Raw genomic sequence first — 27,343 nt, 5'->3', positions numbered from 1 at the left:
TGCTTTGCTTAAAGAGTCTATAAACTTGTTTTACAGGAGTTATCACTGAACAACTTTTGAATAATTTGATGTAACATTTGCATTATAATGAAGATTACATGTTGTATCCTTCATTAAGAATTCATATTGACACCTTGTTTATATTTGATACATCTCGGCATGTAGTATCGGGGGGGAGGGGGGGGGTTGGCCCCTCAATTTTTTCCAAACTTAACTTTTCACTGTTGAAAATGTTCCTAGAAAAGATTGTTACCCCACTTTTGTTCCAGTATATTTAAATCATGGGTAATGTATTGATAACGTTTGACTGTGATCCCCCTTTCCAACGACATAGGATTTAAGAGTGTGGACAATTTATGTTTTTTTTTCTTGTCACATTATTTTTTTTTCAGGTAGGTTGTCATCCCACCCCCACCCCTTTCAGGCTCAACTTTCAGAAACGATACTACGTGTCTGACAGCACACACATTTACAGATTTTCTGTAAAATATGCAATTCTAACCACGGGTTTAATAATTTTTCATCACTATACAGTATGGAACGCCATAGCTGCCTGAAGGTCATTTTCATTTTATATGAGGTGGTATAACCTTTATGTGAAGTGGTTAAGTCATTATATATAGTGGTAAAATCATTATATTCAATGAAAACTTTATTATATGTAATGGTTTTATCTTTATATACAGTGATAAAATCATTATATACAGTGATAAAATCATTATATTCATTGATAACTTTATTATATGCAGTGGTTTTATCATAATATTCAGTGGCAATGTCATTATATGTAGTGGTTAAATAATGTAATGAAGTGATAATATCGATATATTATGTTGTAAAATCATTATATGCAGTGGTTTGTCCATTATATACATTACTGAAATCTTTCTGTGATGTGATGAATTCAATATATACAGTACAAACATAATTTGTGTGATAAAGCAATCATTACATTGTATGAAACCCACTGCATGTGGAGTGCCAAGTTAATTTCATTCAGTGCGACACCTTTACATGAAGTGAAAAATCTATTATGTGCAGTACTAACATCATTATATTATATAGTAAAATTATTATATATATTCCTAAAATCATACTTTGCAGTGGTAACATCTTTATATGAGGTGGTTAATTAATTATATGATGTTGTTAATTTGTTATATGATGTGGTCAAATCTTTATATGCATTAGTCGTTTCATGTTATGCAGTGGTAACTTCTTTATCATCATCTAAACTGGTCCTCTTGCAAAAACATTTTTAAAAAATGCGCGGAGTTCCAGTTTAAAGAGTGTTTGAAAATAGGAAACCCAGGCCGTGGCAAATTAAAAGCCGGGACTATTCGAGATTTTTCAAATTTCTGATTTAAAATTTTCAGACTCTTTTTTTAGGCTAATGTGTTTTCGCTGTAAAAATTGTATTTAAATACTTGGTATTTTAGATTTTCTTGACGATTTTTGGTTTCAAGTAAAATTGGTAGGCAGTTTCAATTTTCTGATTTAATATTTTATCTATTGTGCTATAAGTACTTAGTATTTTAGATTTTTTTTTTTTGGCGATTGTTGATTTCCATGTTGGTAAAATGGGTAGACTGGGTTGGCGATATTTTATGTGTGTGTGTGTGTTTTGACATATTTGATAAAAATCTAATAAACTTAAAAATTATTCCGATGTTAAACACTGTATTTTAACTAAAAAAAAACTATTTATTTTTGATAGTTATTTCTTTATTAAATATATAATATTAAAAAAAGGATTATTAAACCAGATCCGATCATCCGGGAAGAACCTGGTGCAAAACACCATAAATCATTTCTAATTTCATAATATGCAAATGTGCACTGGTACATGTATCTATATGCTAGTAGATGGAAGGAAACTGGATTACGTTAAATATGTAATTTGTTTAATACTTTTTTCGGGGGGGGGGGTGTTAAATTACTAATATCAACTATTTATAAGACTGTTTCTAAGACTTCAGAAAACCTTAAATCACATTGAAATGCTTAAAATAAAAATTTCTGCATGAAAACATTTCATTTTCAAGTTTCATCTTTGCCGTCGCCAACGTGGCACGGTGATCAGAGTGTCTGCTCTAAGAGACGCGGAAGAAGGAGTCAATCCTTACATCACGGGTTCGATTCCGACAGTGGGACGTTGAGACCGATCCTTCGTAAGAGACCGCATAAAGCCATAAACCGGGGTCCCGTGCCACAGTAGGTGTTGGAACGAAAAAAATCCCTCACTGCTCAATGGCCGTAAGTGCCAAGTATAGGACAAAATTTGCAGCTCTCCACTGGCAAATTGTGGCGTCTCCATATGAGTGAAAAATTCTCGAGAGGGACGTTAAACAGCAAACAAACAACCAAATTAAAATCATTTTAGCCTTTTTGAATAAAATGATAAAATTAAGAGTTATCCTCCAAAGCTGAGGATCGGATATCCTTAAACCAAGCAACTTACGTGTGATTAAAGTTTGCCACAAGGCTTTGCATTAATAGTCCTATAATTACATGTATATGTGATAATACTTTAATTAATTTATATTTTATCAAATGACATGAAGATAATGAACAAGTATTTCGGATTTTTTATGTTTGACTTCAGGGAGATCAAATCCGATTTTAATGAACCATTGGCGTCGGAAAGAAATTGATAGTGGGGTGGCTAATTGAAATAGAAAAAAAAAATCAAACCTGAAAAAAAAAAAAAAAACTTGACAAGCAAAAAAAAAAAGAGGAAAATTGTTCTTTCTCCAAACCCGAAAATCCTATTTCGGGGGTGTGGGTGGGGGGTTGGGGGGGGGTTGGTCGAACATCTTTCAGTACCAAATTCGTTTAAACACTACCAATTACCCTTCTTTCACTACAATGAAAGTGGGGAGGGGGCGGGGGCTAGACCTACGCCCGATTTTCAATGCCTATATTATGTCTACCTTTGTAAAAAAAAAAGGGGGTAATAGCCCCCCCCCCCCCCCCCCGGTTCCGACGCCTATGTGAACCGGTTTTTCTTAAACGTGTCATTTCACTCAAAAAATGCCTTTCAAAGAATGAATAATTTTTAACATCAGAATAATTTAAAAGTTTATTAGCTTTCTGTCAAATATGGCAAAAAAAAAAAATAAATAAATAAAAAAATAAAAATAAAAAACAAACAAACAAACAAACAAAAAAACAACAAACAAACAAAACACGTAAAATGTCTACTTGATTGCCTAACCGATTTACAAACCTCGCGGGCGGATTCAGAGAGGGCCTATGGGACCCCCCCCCCCCTTGTGTCCAAAATATACAAAAGATTTAATAAATCAATTGTTTTTTTGTTTGGCTGTGGGCTACCTACCCCGACCAAAAACTTGTCGTGCCCCCCTTTTCAAGATTCCTGGATCCACCACTGAACTTGGAAATCAACAATCGCCAAGAAAATCTAAATTACTAAGTATTTTAAAATTAACTGCAATTTTTACAGCGAATACACATTAACCTATAAAAATGAGTTATTAAAATTTCAGCACAGTTGATAAAATCAGGAAGCTGTATAATAGAATCAGAAATTAGAAAAATCTCGAATTAGCCCCGGCTTTTAATTTGCCACGGCCTGGGTTTCCTATTTTCAAACACTCTTTAAACTGGAACTCCGCGCATTTTTTTTTAAATAAAAGGACCAGTTTAGATGATGATAAAGAAGTTACCACTGCATAACATGAAACGACTAATGCATATAAAGATTTGACCACATCATATAACAAATTAACAACATCATATAATTAATTAACCACCTCATATAAAGATGTTACCACTGCAAAGCATGATTTAAGGAATATATATAATAATTTTACTATATAATATAATGATGTTAGTACTACACATAATAGATTTTTCACTTCATGTAAAGGTGTCGCACTGAATGAAATTAACTTGGCACTCCACATGCAGCGGGCTTCATACAATGTAATGATTGCTTTATCACACAAATTATGTTTGTACTGTATATATTGAATTCATCACATCACAGAAAGATTTCAGTAATGTATATAATGGAAAAACCACTGCATATAATGATTTTACAACATAATATATCGATATTATCACTTCATTACATTATTTAACCACTACATATAATGACATTGCCACTGAATATAAAGATAAAACCACTGCATACAATAAAGTTATCAAAGAAAATAAGGATTTTATCACTGTATATAATGATAAAACCACTGCATATAATAAAGTTTTCAATGAATATAATGATTTTATCACTGTATATAATGATAAAACGACTGCATATAATAAAGTTTTCATTGAATATAATGATTTTACCACTATATATAATGACTTCACCACTTCACATAAAGGTTATCCCACCTCATATAATATGAAAATGACCTTCAGGCAGCTATGGCGTTCCATAATACAGTTTATATTAAGCATTTTGTACAATACATTTACAATTTTATTATTGCAATGTATCCTAGCTATGAGAGGAAACGGGTTGCACACCACCAGACATTCTTCGAATGCAACTTCTGACCTACAAGGATGATCTGACGTACATTTTCTAGGCGATTGAAATTGTCAAAGTTTTTAGCGGGTTTATTCCTAAGAAATACAAATCACTCGTACCAAACTTCCTCGCTATATGTTGGTATATGCACACTAGATATACTGATATACATAGAGCTATACATATCAGAAATTCAGAAAATTCACTTGATGCGAGTCTTTGCCTTTACATATAGGCCATACTTTAACGATTAATTCTACTTTAACTCACGATTTTTTTTTTCCTGCAAGAATGCCAAGTCTACGATGTCTGTTCGACAAAATACGACGTTTGAACGATTTAAGTACTAATTAAGGCGACTGCATTACTAATTAGTTACAATCTTTCTACAACTATGAAGGATTAGTTACATTGAATTAAAATGCACACAAATATCTTTTCAAAGTCATGGAGAGATGACCCAGAGATAGAAAATTTTTAGAAAACCGTGTTTAAAACTGTAACATTTTGTACCAAATGACTCTTCTAGTCAATTTTCAAGTTAGTTTTTGGCAAATCAAAATACAATATCGGGTAAATATTTCCCTTTCCTATTTCACAGGAACTTGATACATCAAAACAATGCTAAAATTTCATGTGACGGGTCAAGGAAATTTTCAATTTTCAAGTGCGCCCAGGTTCCTGCCGAATGCCAATCAAAAGCGCCCTCGTTCTTTACAAACACCGATAGATAACGATAAGATAATCCGTGTCAAACGCTCCTTAACAGGGAGGATTTGAATACACTTTTGCCGTCTGGATTTATAAATATAACTTTTTTGGACTCAGAACATTGTTTTAGTGAGCTCAGTTTTTTGTTTTTTTTTTTAAATTTCATTCATATCAGTTTGTAATTAATATTGTTGATCAAGATGAGTATTTGCTTTAACATGACATAGAAAAATATCCAAAACTTATTTTTGATCTTTTTTTTTTACCTGTTTTGGTAGTGAAGTTGTAAAATTTATAATAAAAAAACTACATATATGCCCCATCTAACCCACCTCCCCTTTGTTTTTTTAGGGGGGGGGGGGAGGGGGGACATACCGGTACAACAAGGAATGTGTTTAAGAGAGATTTGACAGATATATCACCGCAAGAAATTGACTGATTTACTTTTAATTCGTTCAGAGGTTTAAATGCCGTGTTTATTTATCTATTTATTTATTTTTTGTTTTAATTTGAAATTCAATATTCAGAAATTATTCCGTATTGAAAATCTTCTCATGTTAAATCACTTATTCCTCATTTAATTCCTGAGTGGCACTGGTCGGACAACAAAGGAGCAGAGTGATAATGTCCAAAGACAGTGCTTTTTAAAAGAACTTTTCCCCAAAAAAGTATCATTATTTTTCTGTGTTTTTTATGTCCATGCCATCAAAACATTTTATAACTTTACCTGTAACACTTTTACTCATTATTACCATATGCCATTTTTAAATCTGTTCAGTTCTTCTTAAATATGTAGTAGCCTTGTCGCATTTTACTGTCCCTCGTTCCCCTTTACGCTCTTACCATTTCTACAGAACAATTTGGAGACAATGGCCGCATCCGACTGGTTACTTGTTGTTTTATGTTAATCATTGCCATCGCTGGGACTTGTTAATAAATTCGAAAACCACATTCCTCGTTACTTTGGAGATTTCACTGTCAACATTCTCTCTTTTTAGTTCAACAACATATCTTTTTATACCAAAACTACGGATACACAGTCAAAAGTATGTGATCTCATTATATCACACGGACATATAGCTCTTTTGAAACATTTATGAGGAGGCAAGAAATATCGATTGGTGAAATTGACACCCAGTCATCTTTCCTCAGAGGTCAATATTCGTCGTCACAGTGCTATATGTGGGCGTATTTGACATGTGATGCACAGGAATCGTGTTTATGAAACAATTAAATAATTAATTAAAATATCCATAATTTGGTCGGCTGACCACACCTGGACAGGCTTTACAGAGTTACACACATAGGAAAAAGCATTGGCGCAAACAATGCACAGCCAAAATTTACAATCCTCTCCCATTTTCAGAAGAGAGCAAAATGCGGACTCCGGTGTAACAACGAAAAGTGACCCCCGTAGAGTATTGACCAGGGTGTCATTTTTCTACGTAGAAAAATGACCCAGGTCAATATTCTACGACAAGAAGGGTCATTTTTCGACCGTAGAAAATCCTTCCAGGCCAGTAGTTCTACGACTCCGGACCGTTGCTCGAGACGATAAGGAAAAAGTTGCATTTTCATTAAAATACCTCTAATTACGATAACATTCTAACACTGCAAATACATAATAACACCAGTAAGATAATAGGGTATAGTCAAATGTATTTTCATCTACATGTGCATGTATATGAAAGTTTCAAATTGGTTTCGCTTTCAGTGCTACTGAACTTATACATATTTATCTACATGTATTTTAGAACTTTCATAAATCAGTTTAAAAGGTAACATTTTGAACCACATGACTCATTTAGCCAATTTTCAAGTTATTCTTCAGCAAATCAGAACAACAATATTTGGAAAATATTTCCTTTTCCTTTTTCAGAAGAACTCAATACATAAAAAGAATGCTGAAATTTTGACTTTCAAATACGCCCAGATTCCTGCCAAATATCATCCTTAATAAGTTTAAGGTATATTTACTACTTTGTGACCACGACCTTCAGTTTGAAATTGCAAAACTCTGAAGAAGTTCAAGAGAGAAAACGTGCTAAATACTAACAGGTCGTAGCTTCCATTGTAGCACGGAAGCACGTGCTTCCACATTGTTCGGTGGGAAAAATGAATTCATAAAAAGTTAAAATGCTTTTCAAAAATAAATTTAAAACACTCTCCGAAGAAAATACTGAACACTGAACTGTAGTAAAATTTTGCATTATTTGTTTAATGTTTTAATTTTTCAATTTATATTAATTTATGAATATCATTTCTATATACAATTTATAAGACTCGAGTTCATGAAAACATGCATGTATGATTGAAATTTCAAAAGCATTACATGTATATAAAGGATAATACATACTTAGTGTAAACTGTATAATATTGAATACATGTAAAATGCATATAGGCCTATAACATGCAGTCTAATAATAAGGATATCAGGGAGAACCAAGATTTTTTTTTCTCGCTGAAAACGCATTTATGACAATATATATCATTAATAATAACTACAAAAGGTATTTAGAAAAAAAGTATTGATTAGCATTTAACATTTTATGGTTTAAAATGTTATAAATCTTTTTAAGTCTATCGTCACTTATCCAAAATGCACCAGCTTCCAGGGGCTTCGTACCCAGAGTCCCCTGGACTTCGGTTTTGTCCCATCGGGGCCTTATGCTCCCCCACCCTCCCCGTCATTTTATGCTTCCACATTGATCGACCCCAAGCTATGCCACAAGATGCGAATTTGGAGTTATAAAAGGCCTGTATGTACAAGTCAACCAAATTACAGAAATTCAGTGTATAACAAAAACATGTATATCTATGGCCATATATGGCACGAAAAAAGACACCAAATAAATAAACACCGTGCGTTTCATAAGTCTATCACAGTGAAAAATTCACTGTTCAAGAAAGAACTTTATTTTGGACTTTACTTTTCAATTTTTAAGTTGTGTCATATTTTATTTCTCACGATATGTTTCGCGAATCTAATTGTTTAATTGACCAGTGACACTTTTCGGACTCTTGATCTGTTGTTACAAAGAGACAGAGTGCTATGTCTCAAGAACTGTTAATCTCTGAAAACAACACTGTGTAATTATCTGTTTTTTTTATGTCCAAACATCAAAGCGTCATTGAGTTTATTTAATTAATCCATACCTGTGAATCTTTCACTCATTTTACTAAATGTCAACACCTGTCATTTATTTTCTCATTATGTACATTCTTATAAATAGTCATGTATAATTTCAATCATTAGTCTGGAATATACGAAGGCCAGTCTCGGCCACGTCCGACTCGTCAGGACTCTGAGTCCGGGGCCACTTCGGCCAGATCCGACTCGATCATTTATAATATGTCTGTTTGTTGATTCATGTAAACTGTTGCCATCGTTGAGACTCATCTAATAAATACGGAATCCTTCATCATTTGTTTTATCTCTGGAATTGCATATTGGTGGATCTTCGGGAATACGGCACACCTATACTTTGTTTTTACCTCACGGCCACACAGCGCCTCTACCTATACCTTGTAGCCTCTATGCCAACATTTCCTCACCCCGTTCGTTCTGCAGACAACGGATGCAGTTCCAGACGAATTCCTAAGTGCCGTCCAAATCTACACGGTCACAATAAGCGAGAGGGAATTATCACAGTGTAAATTTTGATAAAAACAATTTTAGTGACATGTTTTACCTGACTTTGAAATATACTTTTAATTATCTGTAATTACTTTAAATATCACGAAAAACTTTAATTATGCTAATTACTATGTTACTCAAAACGCGCCAATTTAATCAATTTACTCAACATGTCATGAGTTATTCTATCTAAGCCATCTGTCACTCATGTTCAGAATTGTGCTAATTGTCATTGTTATATTTTATTATTTATATGTTACATGCAACATTGATAATCAGTCAAGTCCTAGGCTTCGGATTATTCGGGTGCAATTTTTGGATTTCCAGAATTCACCCTACCGACCTAAGTTATAATAAAGTGCTATTCCATCGTTAGCATTTTTATGTTTCATTGTTGCCGGAAAGTTTTACACTTATTTTCCCCGGTGATAAGTCTACCCAACCCAAATTTTAATTTATAAATTAGGGTCCCCATTTTTCTCTGTTTGTGTATGAGGGACTGAGTTTAGGTCCCCAATTCTGTTTGCTTATGAGAAGATGGGTCCCCTAATTTTACACAGAGTCCTCAGATTGGCACTTCCGGGTCCCCATTTTCTAAATTCATGGAAATATCATTCAATCTCAAAGACTCACTCCATCTACTTAAACCAGGATACCTACGAAGTAAAATGAGTTAAACAATACCAAATATGTCATGAAATCGCTTAGTCCCCATTTTAAGTTTTTATGACAGAGTCCCCAGATCGGAGTCCATACACGTAAGGGTGTGTGTGTGGGTGTGAGAGAGAGGGTGTGTGTGTGTGTGTGTGTTACTTTTTGTCTTCAGTACTAATAATTATGGAGATAATTTTTTGTATTTTTCTGATACACGTACCGATATAATTGTGGATGGAGGTTTACATTTTAGCTCACCCGTTGTCCGGCGTCCTCTGTCTGTCCGTCCATCTGTAAACTTTTCACGTTTTCAACTTCTTCTTAGGTACCACTGGGCAGATTTTAACGAAAGTTGGCATAAATCATAACAGGGTAAAGAGAATCTTAAATTGTAGAAAGGAAGGGCCAAGCCTCCTTCCCAGGGGAGATAATCAAGAAAGGCAAAAATATAAAATAGGGTAGATTCATTAAAAAATCTCTTCCTCTAGGACCACTGGGCTAGAAAAGCTGAAACTTATGTGGAAGCTACCTTAGATAGTGTAAATTTTAAATTGTACAAATCATGGCCGCCGGGGTCGGGTGGGGTACAGTAGGGAATCAAATTTTTACATTGAAATACAGTATATAAGAAACCTTTTTAAAAATAAAAATCTTCTTTTCAAGAACAACTGGATCAGAAAAGATGAAATTTGGAAACTTATTGAGGTTGTCTAGGTTGTAAATTGTTCATGCAGATCTTGATCCTCGGGGGTAGGATGGGTCACAATAGGGGCTACATATTGAAAAATCTTTAAAACCCCTCTTCTAAGAACAACAAAGCCAGGAGAAATCATATTAAAGTCTTGTTTAAAAGTATTCTCATTAAATCTGCTTCTAAAGAAGTTATATGAAATTAGTTTGAACTTTTAGTGCACTGTATATCAGTGTATTTTTTAGAGTTAAATTAATATAAGAATGCAATTTGAAAAAAAAAAATCAAATAAAAGATATATATATATATATATATATATATATATAACTCTGATTTAAGGACTAGGGAGACCAGAACATTATATATGGCTTAAGGAGACAATATACAGATTTTTTAAATTTGCTTTTTTCTAAAAAGAAATACCAGATCAATGTTCTATAGAACACCATTTAGTCGACTCTTGCTTTATTTTTTCATTATAAATGCCTCCTAAAAATATATGAAAAAAATGGTCTCCCTAATATTTTATGTTTCTCTCATATGACTTAAGGAGACCAGTGTATACTTTTATACATATAACTTGTGGTTTAAGTAGACCATTTTTCTTTCATAGTAATTTCACTGATTATGGATTAATTAACATATTGTTTCCAACCAGAATAGTTGCGGATGGTCATTGGTCAAGCTCAGCAGAAAGATATTTGTGTTAATGTGACTCAACATGATCAGTACAAAATCTTGGATATAAAACTAAAGTCATTGCACAAGTGACTTATATAGAGAGTAGTTGCCCCCCTGGCGCAGTGGTTAGAGCGTCTGCTCTAGAGTAGAGAAGTAAGGAGTTGATCCTTACATCGCAGGTTCAAATCCCACAGTTGGCTGGGGAGACCGATCCTTCGGATGAGACCGCATAAATCGAGGTCCCGTGTCACAGTAGGTGCTGGCACGAAAAAATCCCTTCACTGCTCAATGGCTGTAAGTGCTGAGTATAGGACAAAATTTGCAGCTTTCCACTGGCATGTGGTGGCGTCTCTATATGAGTGAAAAAATCCCGAGAGGGACGCTAAACAACATACAATCAATCAATCAATCAATATATAGAGAGTATAAGCCCAGAGTAGCTTGTTCTGATATCCACAATTAACTCTCAATGCTGTCGCCCACATGTTGCAGTGGTAAGAGCCTATGCTCTAGAGTTGCCGTGTTAGGAGTTGATCCTTATGTCACATGTTTGAATCCCACTGTGGGACGTGGAGACCGGTCCTTCGTACAAACCAAGGTCCAGTGTCACAGTAGATACTGGCATGAAAAAGATCCTTCACTGCTCATTGGCCCTGTGTGCCGAGCATAGGTCATTTGCAGCTCTCCACCGGCAAGTGATGGCGTCTCCATATGAGTGAAAAATTCTCGAGAGGGACGTTAAACAACAAACAAACTCTCAATGTCCAATACAGTTTAACCTGAAAGTGAATGCAGACATAGACATGCAGACATAGATTAGACTTATTCTTTAGACCAAGTATAGTATACTCCATATTGTTTTGTTGAGGACACAAAGTTCACAGTGGAAATCAAGTAGTTTTTCCTGCTATTTATACCCAGCTTCTTTTAAACCATATAGTCATTGAGTGCATTCACTTTCCAACTAATTGATGAAGTTCTGAATCATACCTATATTTGTTTAAATTCTTTGTGATTTAAGAATATGTTTGACCAGTTGAAACCAAGAGTACATGTACTACATAAAATTTCAATGTTGTGATTAAGATCCAGTATAGCAATATGTAGATGCCATGTTCAATATACATATTTGCTATCATTAAACTTGCAGAGACCATGAATCAAAATAATTCAAATGCTTCAAAATCATTTTATTTTTACTGCTAGTCAAAATACAGTCACTCAAGCATATCCTTTGTTAATTTGAAAAAAAAATGATAGTTTAACATTTATTATTAATACCATACCAAAGCAGAAGATAGTGCACTTCTTACATAATCCAATGATTCATGCTGTGATTTGACATATTTAGATGTTTCTCATTTACAGTTCAATATACATGATATACAAGTACAGTGTGACACTAACCTAGTATCAGTTGAATGGATCATTACTATTCTGTTTTTAAGAAGTTTGCAGGGTAAAAAGTATAATAAAATAAAAATGTTGATACATTTATTGATTGCATATGCTAAAAACTTTGATAAAATATCAAACTTTGTATCATAACAGCTTTTACAAATTAATTCAATACATTCAAAGGTACAAAAATCAAATTATTTTCATCCACAGTTTTATCATATTCAGTTGAACAACAGCTACATCTATTATATAAAATGTATTGTAGTTGGCACTGATGGTATAATCAAAGAATACAAAGCTCACTTCTATAAATGTTATCCACTAGTAAGGCAAAGTCTCACTCAACAAACACTCTGGTAATGTATATCACCTGAATCCAAAATCTATGCAAGTTGTTCTGGGTTAGATTTAACTGCTCAATAACCCTGAAAATGTATGTTACATCCAGCATCAGAAGCAGGATGCATCATCTATGTTTACTGATCACCAAAGAGTATATTGTTACTTTGAATGAACCTCCTCTAAAAAACTGGTCATTAATCCAGAAAATCTAAGTCAAATCAAGGATTGGTACCCTGAAACATTAACATACATCATCTTTGCAGGTTTGTTCAACATACAGTTTATAATTACATGAGAATAGGACTGCTCAAAACACTTACTCTTGTGGAGTCCCCCATGTGGCGCAAAGGCTAGAGTGTGTAATCTAGAGTCGCAAGTAAGGATTTAATCCTTAAGTCTCAGGTTCAGATCCACTGGGGATGTGGGGACCAGTCCTTCAGATTCGACCGTATAAACCGAGGTCCCACCTCGCAGTTGATGTGGGCACAAAAAAGATCCCTTATTGCTCAATGACCCTGAGTGCTAAGTATAGGTCAAATTTTGCAGCTCTCCACCAGTAAGTAGTGGCATCTCCATATGGATGAAAAATTCTTGAGAGGGATGTTAAACAACAAACAAACAAAAACAAAAAACACATGAAGAAAATGTTGATCAGGTCAAGCATCTGAAGTAAATCTGTTAATGTGCTTTAATCCATGCAAGTTTGTCCAGTTAGAGCTTAGGAATAAACCTTGCTCCTTAAATTTTAACTGGGATGACAATGCTAGGTATATAGCAAGAACTCATCTAGACTGTCCAGAAAAGCTTAAGAATATTTAGCAATATCTTACTTGCATGATTTAAAAAAATCTGCAATCTAACATTATTCTAAAACAATTTCAACAAAGTTTCTAATTTTCAACAAATTCAATGCACTATGAGATGAATTACATTTCTAAACCACATACACTCTACTTAAAGTGCAATATACATGCATTATACTGTATGTTAAATCTTTACAGTTCTCTTCAAGTACTCTAATAGTATATAAAATATGAAGATTACCAAAAGTGATCAAGCTTTAAAGTCCATTGAAACAATACAAAATTGGAGCAGAGCAAACACAGACCTCTAAAAACACCAAGTGCTATGGAGGAGAAAGCATTTTCTGCCATGTGCTCCTTGACATGATTGGGCAAATGGAAAAATCCACAAACAATTCAGTGTAAACAATTTTGATGAAAAACATTAGTCAACATTCAACTTAATGATAGATTAAATTTGCTATAACAATTAATTTACATGTAAGTGTACACACATGTATGCATACCCAATTTTACTAAATGAATTATTTCACAATATCCAAAATTGGACAATAATATATAGTTTCTAATCTAGCCAGACAACAGGAAATTTTCATTATCACTTAAATTACATGAAACTATTGATGTCTGTGAGCTACAAATTATATCTAAAAATTATATACATTTTAACAAGTGTTTACAGTTTAGTGTATTTATTATACACAAATGATGACTTAATTAATAAGACATACCAGTAAAGTCCACAGATTGACTTCCAGATTTCAGCTCAAAGGCTTGAAGATTTTTAGTGGCTTTTTCTCTCATAATTTTTTTTTCACTGAATATTTTCATTTTTTTTTCAAGACACTGTTTTTGTTGAGGTCTTTTAGCAGTTTGATGCAATCCAAGAACTCTGAGGGCAATTTAAGAACTCCTGAATTTCTTTCTTACCTGGCAAAAATAAAAATTTAAAAGTTTGAAATATATTCAACTTACATGAAGAAAACTAGTAAAACTAGCGATAATGTAATAGACCTTTCAGATGTTCCAAAGCAGCTACATGTACCTTATTAAAAAATATAAAGTTTGAAGTATTTAGAGTCACCTGTATTCTGAACAAGGGATATGTGTATTTGACAGACAGATGAATGAATAGACTGATCACTATAGAGCACCTTAGTCTTTTTTCAATAATCATTATATTAGTGAAAATAAAATAGGAACTAGAGTGCTTCAAGGAATGTATTTGTCGCCTGCTAGGTATCTTCATTAAAGAGGTAAATAAATCTAAGAGTGGTCAGCTATTAATTTAATATTAGCATGGAGGTTCATGCATTTGCCTGCAAGGAAAAAAAAGGATCCAAAAGTAAAAGACTGGGATAGAATCTGGCAATCAAAAAATATAGTTCCCCAGTCCTCAAATGAATAATTAAATTGAAATTATGATGAATAACTATTTATCATTTTATTAATACACATGCAGGTGCTTCCAACAATCCCCGGAGGAAAGAGATTTCAGACTGTCTTTACTTTGTCACTTTGTCAGTCAACACGATTCATTGTAGAATACTGATCCCAATGTATTTTCATAGTATTTAAATAAGTTTGTGGTAACTGAATTTCATACAGTTTCAAAGTATAGTATCATGAGCTCAAAAACATATATAAATGCTAATTATCAAAACCCTGCCTCTAAAAATTTTGGAGATATAAGGTGTGACAGACGGACAGACAGACACCAGGTAAAGTGATCTCTAAGTGTCGTTCTGCTCTGCAGTTGACACAAAAATGAAACTTAGTCAATTTTTGAGCATGCATATCACTTCAGTGATGAAAGGAATGCTGAAGTGGTAAGTCTATCCTAATTATTTGAAAATACGGCAACCCCATTGGTCAGAATATAATACATATGCTGTCCAGCCTTAATTTCATTGGCATAAAGCAGCACAAAACAAGATTTGATTGGATGGTGCAACTTGTTTTTCTAGGGGGCGCTGTTGCAACCCTGGAAAAGAAAATAGGACTGGGGCTTGCCCTTTGGGGGCACTTACTGACCGAAAGTAAACAACAGAAATAGCAAATTACACTAGAAATATGTCCATAGGCCATGAATGCCCCGCCGAGTGTATAGTAATGCAACATGAAATTTTGTGTTAGTATATGAAGTTTGATGAGAATATCTTGAAAAGTTTCTTTAAAATTGAAATAAAAATTTAAAAAAAAATGAATAGATGATAAGTTCTCACCAAATTATGTATAGATGCATAGCCTTAGATAACAATATCTTAAATGGTTTAAAACCATGCAAGATGCAAATTAAAGAAAAGTGAGGTCAAGGTCACAGGAAAGGTCAAAAATTTTTGAAATAGTTGAATAGGTCTTACTAATCTTACAGCATATTAAGTTTGATAAAAAATATCTTGAATGATTTCTTTAAAACTGAGCTAGTCACAAGCGTGGCGCCATGGTTAAAGCGTCTGCTCTAGAGTCACGAAGTAAGGAATTGATCCTTACATCACAGGTTTGAATCCCACTGTGGGATGTGGACACCAGTCCTTCGGATGAGACCTTATAAACTGAGGTCCCATGTCGCAGTAGGTGCTGGCAGGAAAAAGGACCCTCACTGCTCAATGGCTGTGAGTGCAGAGTATAGGACAGAATTTGCAGCTTTCCACTGGCAAGTGGTGGCGTCTCCATATGAGTGTAAAATTCCCAATAGGGGCTGCAGATTACCTGTTATGATTGACCAAAATCCCTACTAGGCTTTAAACTCTTCATTCTTGACCTGTATATCGTCAAATGAGATTTGTCCAGTTAATTAAGGTAAAAATTACTAATTGATAAAACTGTAAATGATTTTTTTTTTACCTGAGTCAGATTTTTACTTTTCTTAAAGGTGTCTGGATTTGACTGTTGGTTCCACCTATCTCAAGGAAATGATCTGTAACAGTAAATGTTAGAAATCATAATCTGTTCTCTATCTCCTATAATCACGAGAAAAGGTGTTAAAAATTAACAGCTGGAGATAAAATCAGCAGTCATATTAAAGGCTTTTTTCAATCATCAATTTATTAGTGAAAATCATAAAAGTATTAGGCAAAAATGAAAAATAAATGTTGTCATTAATTAACCTTGCATATCTCTACAATTTTCTGATAAGAAAATTTATACCCGATAGATGCAATATAATCACCCTTTGCCTGCCCCTAAATTAAATTATGAAATTTTGATAGATTTTGATTTAAGCAATTATTTAAAACAAGGTTTTTTTAGGGGCACGTACCCCTGCTTTAGATTTATATAAAAAAAAAAAACTACAAAAAACGTGAAAACCTATTTCTATCTTACTGGTTTATATTTATTACAAATGTCCTCATAGTCAGCATAGCCCAGAATGGTAGACCGCAGACTCTCACCATGAACATTTTTTTTTTTTTTTTTTTTTTTTTTTTTTAATTCATAGATTTTATTTGTGCTTTCACATATACAGACTATACAATATATTAGTTAACATTCAATACATTCTTTCATTTCTACTGCCTGATACTTCATATTAAATATAATTTCTTTGTAGTAAATATATGTTGCATTTCAAAATCACATTAAAATTGTATATGACATATTGTACATTTTAATGAATATTCACTGTGAAAGCTTTATATACAGAGATAAAATTAAAGAGAGGAAAAAGGGGGTGAAAGGGTGCAAAAAAGTGAGGTGGGGGGAACAGTATTAAGTATTTTAACATACTTGTACATTTGTATATAAACTTGAGAAAAATAAATACATTATATCATATCACAAATAGTTTTCCAATATTTTTCATATTCTGAAAATTTAGTTTCTTAAAAGTATAACTTTTTCGACTAATATTCTATCCACAATATTTTTTTCTAGCATTGAGATGCTTAGTTTAGGTACATTTTTAAACCTACTAGCAAAAATAAATTGCTTAACAGTAAGTATTAATATATTGTGTAGTCTAAACATGTTTTTGTTGTTGAATTTGCCAAAAAGTATATCCTTTCTATCAAAATTAATGGTAAAATGAAACTTATTTATAAACCATTCCTCAATGTGACACCATATTTTTTTAACGCAGAAACACTCAAAAAATAAGTGTTCAATCCTTTCGACATCTTGTTTACAAAAGGAACATACAGGTGAATCAATTAGTTTGAGATTGTAAAGGTATTTATTTGTTGCAATAATCCTATGCAGAATTTGAAATTGCATCCACTGAAATTTTGCTTCTTTTGTTACTTTAAAAGGAAGTTCAAATATTTTATTCCAGTCTATATCGCCAAAAAATATTCCATTATTTTCCCACTTTTCTAGTGCCTTAATTGCTTCCTTTTTCTTCTTAATGAGTAAACTATACATGTCTTTACAGCCTTTTGTACTTTTATAAAAAATATAAAGTGAATTAGGGATAAAAGGTCCAGTTTCTCTTTTTTCAATATCAATACTTTTCAATGTTTTTAAAACAGCTACTTTTAAACCTGCATATTCTACAAAATTTGTTTTTACGTTAAGATTTGTGAGGTACTCAAGGCTTACAAATTTTCCTTCAGAGTCAAACAGATCTCTTACAAAAACAAAGCCTGCATCAAAATAACTTTTCAAAAATATGGATGAGTTGTTCATTTTAATTCTTGAATTAAACCATATATGTTCATGAAGAATTTGCATATTATTTTGACCAGAGTCAATGATCTTTACCCAATTAAGTAAAACCTCTTTCCAAAACTTGTTACTTATTTTATTACACATATTAACAGTAAAGTCTAAACCTCTTACCCATAGAGATTCAACTTTTATTCCTAATTCTGATTCAAGAAGTTTTAGCCATTTTGTATCTGAGTTAATTAGTCTTCAGATCCATGTTGATTTTAATGCACATAGAAAATCTACATATTCAATCATTTTCAACCCCCCATTTCTATAATCTTGAATCATAACATTTTTCTTAACCTTATGAATTTTACTTCCCCATAAAAAGTAGTACAGGTCTTTCTCAAATTCGTCTAGGAGTTCCTTATAAGGGTTCGGAATAGTCAATATCAAATGGTTCATTTTTGGTATAATCAGGGATTTAATCACTGCTAATCTACCAACTGGAGTAAGTTTTCTTAACTGCCATTGTTTTATCAACTGCTTTATTTCATTTAATTTTGAGGGGTAATTCAGATCAACCATTTCATCTAAATTAATAGAAAATTTTACACCAAGAAGATCAAAAGTAGAATTATTCCAATCTAACTTCCATCTCGAGTGATGAAAAACTTCTTTGGAAAATTTTTTACTGCCAATCCAAACCATTTTAGTTTTAGTGAAATTAATTTTCAGACCAGATATAAGTGCAAAATAGTCAAGTTCTCTTAATATACCATCCATAGACTGTGGTGATCCATCAGATATAATTGAAGTATCATCAGCATATTGTGAAAGTTTATATTCCTCCCCATCAATTATAATTCCTTTTATGTCTTTATTATTTCGAATCAGAATCCCAAGAACTTCAGCACAAATTAGAAAAAGATATGGGGAAATTGGGTCCCCCTGTCTACATCCCCTCTGAGGGAACAGGTAGTCAGAAGAAATTCCATTCTGTATTACACATGATTTAATTCCATTATAAAAAGTTTGAATCCAATTTTTAATTGACTTCCCAAAATTAAAAAAGTCTAATGTTTGGTATATAAACTTCCATGATATAGTGTCAAAAGCTTTTTCAAAATCAATTAACATTAATAAGCCTGGAACCTGCTTTTGTTCTGTGTAATGCATTAAATCATAAACCAGTCTAATATTTTCACCTATGAATCTTCCCTTTAAAAAGCCAGTTTGGTCCTTATTTATTATTTTATTCAATACGGTTTTCAATCGTTCAGCAATACAGCCTGAGGCTATTTTATAAATCACATTCAACAAACTGATTGGGCGCCAGTTTTTTAAGAATTGTTTTTGTTTTCCTGGTTTTGGTAGGCAAGTTATTATACCTAACTTATTTGATTCAGTAAAGTGTGATAATTCATATGAGTTGTTTATTGCTCTTGTAATAAAGGCACCTATATCCTGCCAAAAGAATTTGAAGAATTCACAAGTAAAACCATCTGGTCCGGGACTTTTCTCATTATTCATATTTTTCAAATAATTAAGGACTTCAGAATTGGTCAATGGGCCTTCAAGACTTTCTGATTCTTTTTTATTTAATTTTGGGACATCATATATTTTTAATTTGTCATGAATACTTCCAGAATCCACATTCTCCCTACTTTTAAAAAGATTTTCATAGAACATTTTAACTTCATTCAAAATATCAAATTGGTTAAAAATAATTGTTCTATCCTCCTTTTCAATTTTAGGTATAACTTTACTCTGATAGTTTCTTGACTCTAGACTGGTAAAATATTTTGAAGGTTTTTCTCCTTCTTCTATCCATTTTACTTTTGACCTAATACATTGACCCATGAACATTTTTAGTGTCCTGGTTCGAATCCATTTGTTGGCACATTTTTATTTTTTCAAACTTTTTACCTGTATAAACACTAAAGAACGAGTGCACTTATGGGCCCCGGTAAAATGTGAAATAATGAAGAATCAAATTAAGCTTAATTTTCCATCTCAGATCGTTAATTGATATCTAAACCCTAAATTCAACAAATTTTATTGCTGAAATTCATGAATATACAAAGAGCAAAGCCATACAATGTGGTAGGGGTCAGCCAACATTCGTGATTTTCTATAGTAAATTGAGGACAGTCATTCATTTCAAAGCTTTTGTTTATTGTCAGCCTAACGTTGTACAAACTTGTGTGATTGACAAAAAATGCATTATACATTTATAAAACTTGTGTGAAAGTAGGAAATTTGTACAAGATTAGGCTTGTACTTAAAATATTAAAAAAATGTATGAAAAGTTCAATGTTTTTCCTATAGCAAGTAAGAGCTTAGATTTACCTGTATGATCTAGCTATGTTGAACCCACCCATGGAATAAATTATTTAAAATACTGGTAGTCACGTGAGTTCTACCCAGGTAAACATTCCTCAAAGATGCTCACTGTAAAGCATAGCCACGTTTTGTATCATTATATCAAAGTCATGCCGCATAGAGAAGTTTGTATGTACATGTATTTGGTTTTAGGAAAACGGGAGGGTTAGGAACACAGAAGGGTTAAGAGAGTTTAGTGTCGTTAAAATGTCATCATAAATAAAAGTGTCAAACATTTTTAACATTCAAGCAAGACAATGGTACCAGTATTGAAAGCCACCCAAATACACCTTTTTTCATTTTAAAATATAAAGGAACTAATGTTAATACTTATTGCATTATTTCAAATGCAAGCATACCAATTTCATAGTTTGATCACTATGGATACAGGCATCTATACAACTTCATTCAATTTTTTTCTCGGGTAAAATAGCGCAAGAAGTATCATTCGGCAAATGTGCCTGTCAATGATCCACCATCAGATTGTTCAAGTGTCTGATTTAAGATTTAAATGCCTCCTCCCCTTGATTTAAATAAACGATTGAAACTCAAAATGGGTTTGATATGACTTTCCGGATCTATAGGCATTTAAAAAACTTCATTTGTTTCAAATCCATGCTGATTGATGTTTTAGCGTGATTTTAATTAGAAATGTCCACTTGTGTTTAACTATTACTAAAAGAGAACAATTTGGTAATATATTCTAAAGTAATACAGCACTGAAAAAGGGCCCATTAAGCATTCCTTAAGTGCACTTGTCCTTGCACTTTGATTTTTTTATACAGGCTTTTGCATTTTACTTATATTTTCTTCCTTAAATGCATGTTTGGTGTTGATATAAAAGACATCTACAGAAATGCAGATCATAAATTCTCTTTAACTAAATGCAATCAACCGGAACTATACCTCATTGTAAGCACACTTTGTTCGAGGACACTAATCATTCACTTTGTGTTACTCGATACTGCAGGTGTCAGGAAAAAGAATCTTGCTGAGCAATAACTGCTGTGTTTTCCTTTCAAGAACATAATGACATGTAATAGTACTGTTGTGCCAGTGGGAGAGATACTGTTCTATGCAGAGTAGATGCAGTTCATTCCTTGGGAAAAATGTGTGCATTGGCGATATGTTATGCTAAAAATGCATGAGGGTTTTCAGATTAGAAAAGAATGTGGTAAGGTCAGTTAAGGTTTTATGTCCCATTGCCATTACTCAGTCAGACATCAAGAATGACCCTCATACAAAGGATGTATAATTCTGTAAATACTGAGGTAGGATCATATGAACACACAGTTGACTAGAATGAAATATATCGAGATAACAAACAGTATTCAAGCTCAAAAGCCCATCAAAAAATACAAAATAGGAGCAGAGCAAACACGGACCTCCAAAACATCAGAGGTGGGATCAGGTGCCATGGAGGAGTAAGCATCCCCTGCAGACCGGTCACACACGCCATGTGCTCCTTGTCACAACTGGGAAACAATGGAAAAATCCATCGATAATTCAGTGTGTAAATAATGGCCTAACAATAAGTATGAAAAACGTCACTCAGCATTTGACTTAATGATAAATTGTATTTGCTGACAAAGTCATTGTATCGACCATAGAATTTACAAAATGATAACTTTAAACAAGACTGCTGATATTCTTGTTTCAGCAACTTATTTGTCAATAACTTACCTCGTTTTAAAAAAATTTCAAACATAGAGGATGCTCTTTCGTATCAAATCAACTGAGAGATATAAACCCTGTATGCAGGTGATGAAGGTATATTGCTAAATAAGTAAGGGAAGTTGACAATTGAAAAGTTAAAGCCATCTCATTTGTCATAAAGCTTGGTTGTTAGATTACCATTAACGTAGAACTAAAGCAATACATGAGAAACAAGAAACTACACACATGTGGCCTAAAGTCAGTGATCGGAACATACATCGATAAGCTTTTTCTAAAGACTGAAACCAATATTGGTCCTAAGGTCAACTCAAATTTTTAACTAGAAGTGTTCCTTTGATATACTATATTTTACTTATTTTCTATAGACTTACTATACCCTGAAAAAAAAAATGGAAAACAGGAACTAGCTGTTTAAATGACCTCGACCACCGAGGTTAATCTAAAGTTTGTCCCTGCCTACCTGAAAAACAGACTACCTCGGGCAGTCAGTAATTTCCAACTCTGGTTATGAGATGCTAAATGTTCAATATTTACAATCAAATGCTTATATTTACATTTTTAAATTCAGGATAGATTGAGAAAGTCAATAAAATCACTTCTATATTATGTCTGTATACTTCAACTGAGAAATTAGTTGAAACTGGTTCCAGAAAAGAAGCTGAAAATGTTCAATAGTTTACAGACAACACTTGAAACATGATGACTGAACAAACACAGATAGCAATAAGTAATTTAAATGACTCAGGTGAATTATAACCTGTTCAATCTAATAGATCCATCTTTTTTCTAATACGACGGTTGATCCAAAAGTTTGTGAAATTTAATTATCTCTAAAATTTTATTGTGATTTGATGAAAGCAAACAATAGGCATATTTATAATATGGAGTCTTTATGCAACAATACTGGATATTTTCACCATGTTCCAATTACCAATAAGGTCACACGAGCTTTCTGAACATTGATAGTTGTAAAATCAGGGGGAGACTTCTACGTAACGTCAAGTTAAGTATGTCATGTCACATTATAGGAGCGTTATAGGAGCATCTCACCCTCATGTTCAATTCGACTAAGTAATTCTACAGAATATTCTGCCTTTTTCTCCTTTTCTCTCTCAAGAAAAGCCTTGGTATCCTCTCACACGGATCAACTTATCTTAATATTACACTCATATTTCAAAAATACTCCCCATCTTTGCATATGGTGTTCCAATTTCAGAAGCAAAGTCAAGCACAGTACGTCAGCGGTCAACGTCCATCAACGCTTTTAAAATTTGTCTATGAGAAAAACAGACCCTCCAAAAGGCGGCCACACCTTTAATCAACCTCCATGGAAGTTCTGTTTTTCTTAAATTTCTAATGCCACTGGTAAATCAGTTGCTTAATGCATTTTTCTCCAGCCTGTATCAGTAGTATACCCCTTTAAGTCAGAGTGTTCCCAAGATTTTAACAAAACTTATAACTTGACCAAAATGTGATGTTCTCTAACAATTAAAATATGAACAAGAAATCATCAACTAATAATCTAAATATCAAGTTAAATCAGTAAAACTCTCACAGAAAGGTATATTAGTGGTCAAGCAATCGTAATTATGACAAAATTTTCGTTTTATTTGCCACTTAGTGCAGGATTTTTCTTATTTCACGTATTAAGAATTAAAATGATAATGAACGAGTAAATGTCTCCCCTGCATTTTCAAACATCCTTTGCTATGGCAACTGCCATAGAGTTACTATCATAAATATTTAAAATATTGTTTATTAAAAAAATTCAACAAGTGTCTATATAATTCTTATTTGTAATTTTCAACCACTTACACTAATAAATAAATAAAAAATGAAGAAATTCCATGAACTTTCGAATCAACCCTCGTACATGTCAGTCATTAAATTTATATTAATATACAGTATGCATAAGGGAGACCAAATGTATTATTACTGCATTAAGGAGACCAACTACTATCCACATGTAAATCAGTATTTAACCACTTTCACTAATAAATAAATAAAATATGAAGAAATTCAACAAACTTTTGGATCAACCCTCATACATGTCAGTCATTAAATTTATATAATATGCAGTATGCATAAGGAAGACCAAATGTATTATTACTGCATTAAGGAGACCAACTACTCTCCACATGTAAATCAGTATTCAACCAATTTCACTAATAAATAAATACAAGAGGCCCAAGGGCCTTAACGGTCATCTGATTATAATACAACAATTAAGAGGATCCACAGAGTATAAAATGAACTGAAAGGTGAAGCTTTGTTGCCCAAAAGCAAGAAAAATAGGGTGATCAGGATCAACAAAATAATTAGTCTAGTGTTCATGAACAGTTCATAAATTAGGTTCTAATCTGTTCCCCATTTATCACTATCACCATACAGTTATTAACAAACTATTAGTGCTTCTGTACTACCCGGTATTTTAATTCCTTGTTGAAAATCTCTTACATTGGACTCTTTTGGTCTTTGATGAACATTGAATAAGACAAGTTATTTTTGTCTCAATTTTATTCATCTATTACTTACAAGTCTACCTGATCATTAAAACTATGAAAGTACTTTTTGTATTATACGATAAAAAACCTTGCATAATTCTCTTATACTATTAACCTTTCAAGTACATTATTTACAGTGATTCTCACGTCTGAGATTTTTCTCAAACATGCGTGCCACCAACGTTTTTTCCGACTCAGCTGAGAAAAAATTCTGAGATTTCTCAGAAAATCTTGAGATTGATGTATACCAGTCTCAAACAAAATCTCACAATTTTTTTTTTATGGTACAATGATCGCAAATGTTGTGACAGTGCACATTTTAATCAATAAATACACGAAATTAACATACAAGCACAGAAAGGATGTTAATTTCTCCCAAAACTTGATTATCCTGTGAAGGGGGGGGGGGGTTAATTACGCGCATGTAAATATTCTTATTATATTAATATTGTCCACGCATGGAATCAAGCACTTTAAACTTTACCAAAAGAAAAAAATAAATAAAGAAAAAAATAAAGAATAGAATATTCTAGTGGCACGTTCGTACATAACATTTATATCTTCATTCGTACAGGAATTAATATAATTAATTTAATTCATATTTAAATGAGCTATTTGTGACAAGACATTTTTATTACATGTAATTCACAATGTTCATGTATATCAGAAAAGGAAATATGATTAGATAAAATATCAAAACTCCTCGGTCCCGTATTTTTTTTCCCAGGAAGTTATATTTTACTATTTATTAAGGTAAATATTATACGAAATATTAAAAGAAATCTGTCTAGAATTTCATGTACAAATTCTTCTGTTCTTTCGAAATAATATGTAAATCGCCATTTATTTATTACAGATGATAGCAGTCTGTCTAATTTGGTTCTTAATTAAATCTATAAAATTCTTGATTGAGAATTTGGATCGACTTTATACTCACAATGTATTGTGCGTACTTAAATCCTTGACCATTTATATTATTTATAAGAATAAACTTGACTTATGACCATTCTGAAATACATGTATAAATCACAAGAAGGACTGCATCTATTCAAATGTACTTGCTAGCTATAGTACTTGCAAGAATAGATTCTTTTTTAACAAACAGTATTTTTTAGTACGACAACTTACATTTTGAAGCAAAAAAGTATGATCCGTAGGTTCTTTTTTTTTTTAAAAAATTACATCATTACGCAGTGAAACTTTTATTTACGATACAATTAGAAATTAATCAGTTTCTCATTACTCAATGAGCGTATGCAAGATTGATTTGGGTTTTCAATGTAACGATGATTATTTGTCAAGTGGTGCTATATTCGTTGTTTATTATTTATCTAAAAAAAAAAAAAGAAGACTTTCCGAGACATTTTGTCACAGGGGATCATAGAAAAATGCGATGTGTTAGTTTGCCGCTTCCCTATACATGCCCTTAGTTCAAATTTCAGCCGGTTTTTCTTCCTTCTGGGGGGATATGAGCTGAAATTCACCGACAATTAAACAGTTCCTCGAGAAATTTCCTTGATAAATTAAATCCTGTAAAACTAAGCATGCGTATGTTACCTGCTCCTGGATATGTTTGCTGTTTTTCCACAATTATGGTATACTCGCGAAATTTATTACAGCATGTGAGAAATTTACATGATATAGGCCTACTGAGCATTTTTTTTTTGTGGATCTGCTAGAAAAAAAATTCACTCAGGTTTATTCTAAATTTAAATAGTCCCTATGACTCATATTTTTTTTTTTTTTTTGCTATGGAGAATTAAGAATTATACAGATATATCTAACATATATAACAAACAAAGAAAAATGATTTCTTTTAATCAGTCTGGGGAATATAGTCTTGATCCGCCTACCTGCTACATGTAACGTCACAATGGTGGAAGTGACGCCTCGGTGTATGTTTTTGTGTGTTTATGTCGACAGACGAACCAAGACTACAAAGTTTAGATATGTTTTTGTGTTATTCTTCTGTAGGGATTTTTTACGGGGGGTTCAATGAAAATTGTCGCAAATGTCGAAATGGAATCCTCTTTGTTGAATGACTTGAAACAACAAATAAAAGACGAAGGAAGTGTGGGATGTGTTTTTTCGTGATATTCACTAAAATATTGCATAAATAACTGACTAAAAGGTAAATTCAATCATTGATTCAACAAATTCATGCATTTTCAGAAAAAAAGGTCGTATATAACAACGAGAATAAGTCCAAGATTTTTCTCAAATCTCAGCTTACGTGAGATGATCGAATCTCAGAGATGTTGGTGGCATGATGTTTTAGGAAAATCTCAGCTGAGGCAGAAATCTAAGATTTGAGGTTGAGATTTGAGCTGAGATTTTATACGTTGGTGGCCCCGAAGCCAGATGTTCAAAAATCTTTATGAAAACTTTTACTTGTTTTGCCTCTGATATGCCCAGGTGCAGAGAAGATTTTCAAAGAAATAATGCATTTTTTACTACAGATTCACTATATTATCAATAGAGCCCCCCCCCCCCCCCCCCACACACACACCTAGAAACACCAGAGCCTCTCACCCTGGGACCAGAAGTTTGCTCATCATACATGTAAGTAATCACTTTGTTTATCTGATTAACACTAAGGAGCAGACAGGATTATTTAACAGAATTAATGCATTTTCACTATATCATCAAGAGCCCCACCATTACACCAGCACATCTGACCCAGGGGTCATGCAATTCACTACTCTGGAAGAAGCAATCATGCTCATCATAACTATATGCTTAGCTTCTTTGCTTTTTAACCAGAAG

At 32.9% G+C, this 27,343-nt stretch overlaps 1 long non-coding RNA gene across 2 annotated transcripts in view; it reads right to left on the bottom strand.

The window, feature by feature from the left end:
* Positions 1–12,050: 12,050 nt before the first annotated feature.
* The window catches only part of LOC133202686 (uncharacterized), a 28,505-nt gene continuing 13,212 nt past the window's right edge, over positions 12,051–27,343 (bottom strand). For both annotated transcript variants that reach the window (XR_009723276.1, XR_009723277.1), the window contains exons 5-6: positions 16,269–16,341; positions 12,051–14,351 (exon numbers count right to left, since the gene is read on the bottom strand). This is a non-coding gene — a long non-coding RNA (uncharacterized LOC133202686). The remainder of the gene's footprint in view (positions 14,352–16,268; positions 16,342–27,343) is intronic.

The sequence above is a fragment of the Saccostrea echinata genome, unplaced genomic scaffold (genome assembly GCF_033153115.1).
Source record: "Saccostrea echinata isolate AGI-Se365-2 ecotype Australia unplaced genomic scaffold, CSIRO_AGI_Sech_v1 ptg000047l, whole genome shotgun sequence".
Lineage (NCBI taxonomy): Eukaryota > Metazoa > Mollusca > Bivalvia > Ostreida > Ostreidae > Saccostrea > Saccostrea echinata.
This window is presented reverse-complemented; position numbering and strand designations above follow the sequence as displayed.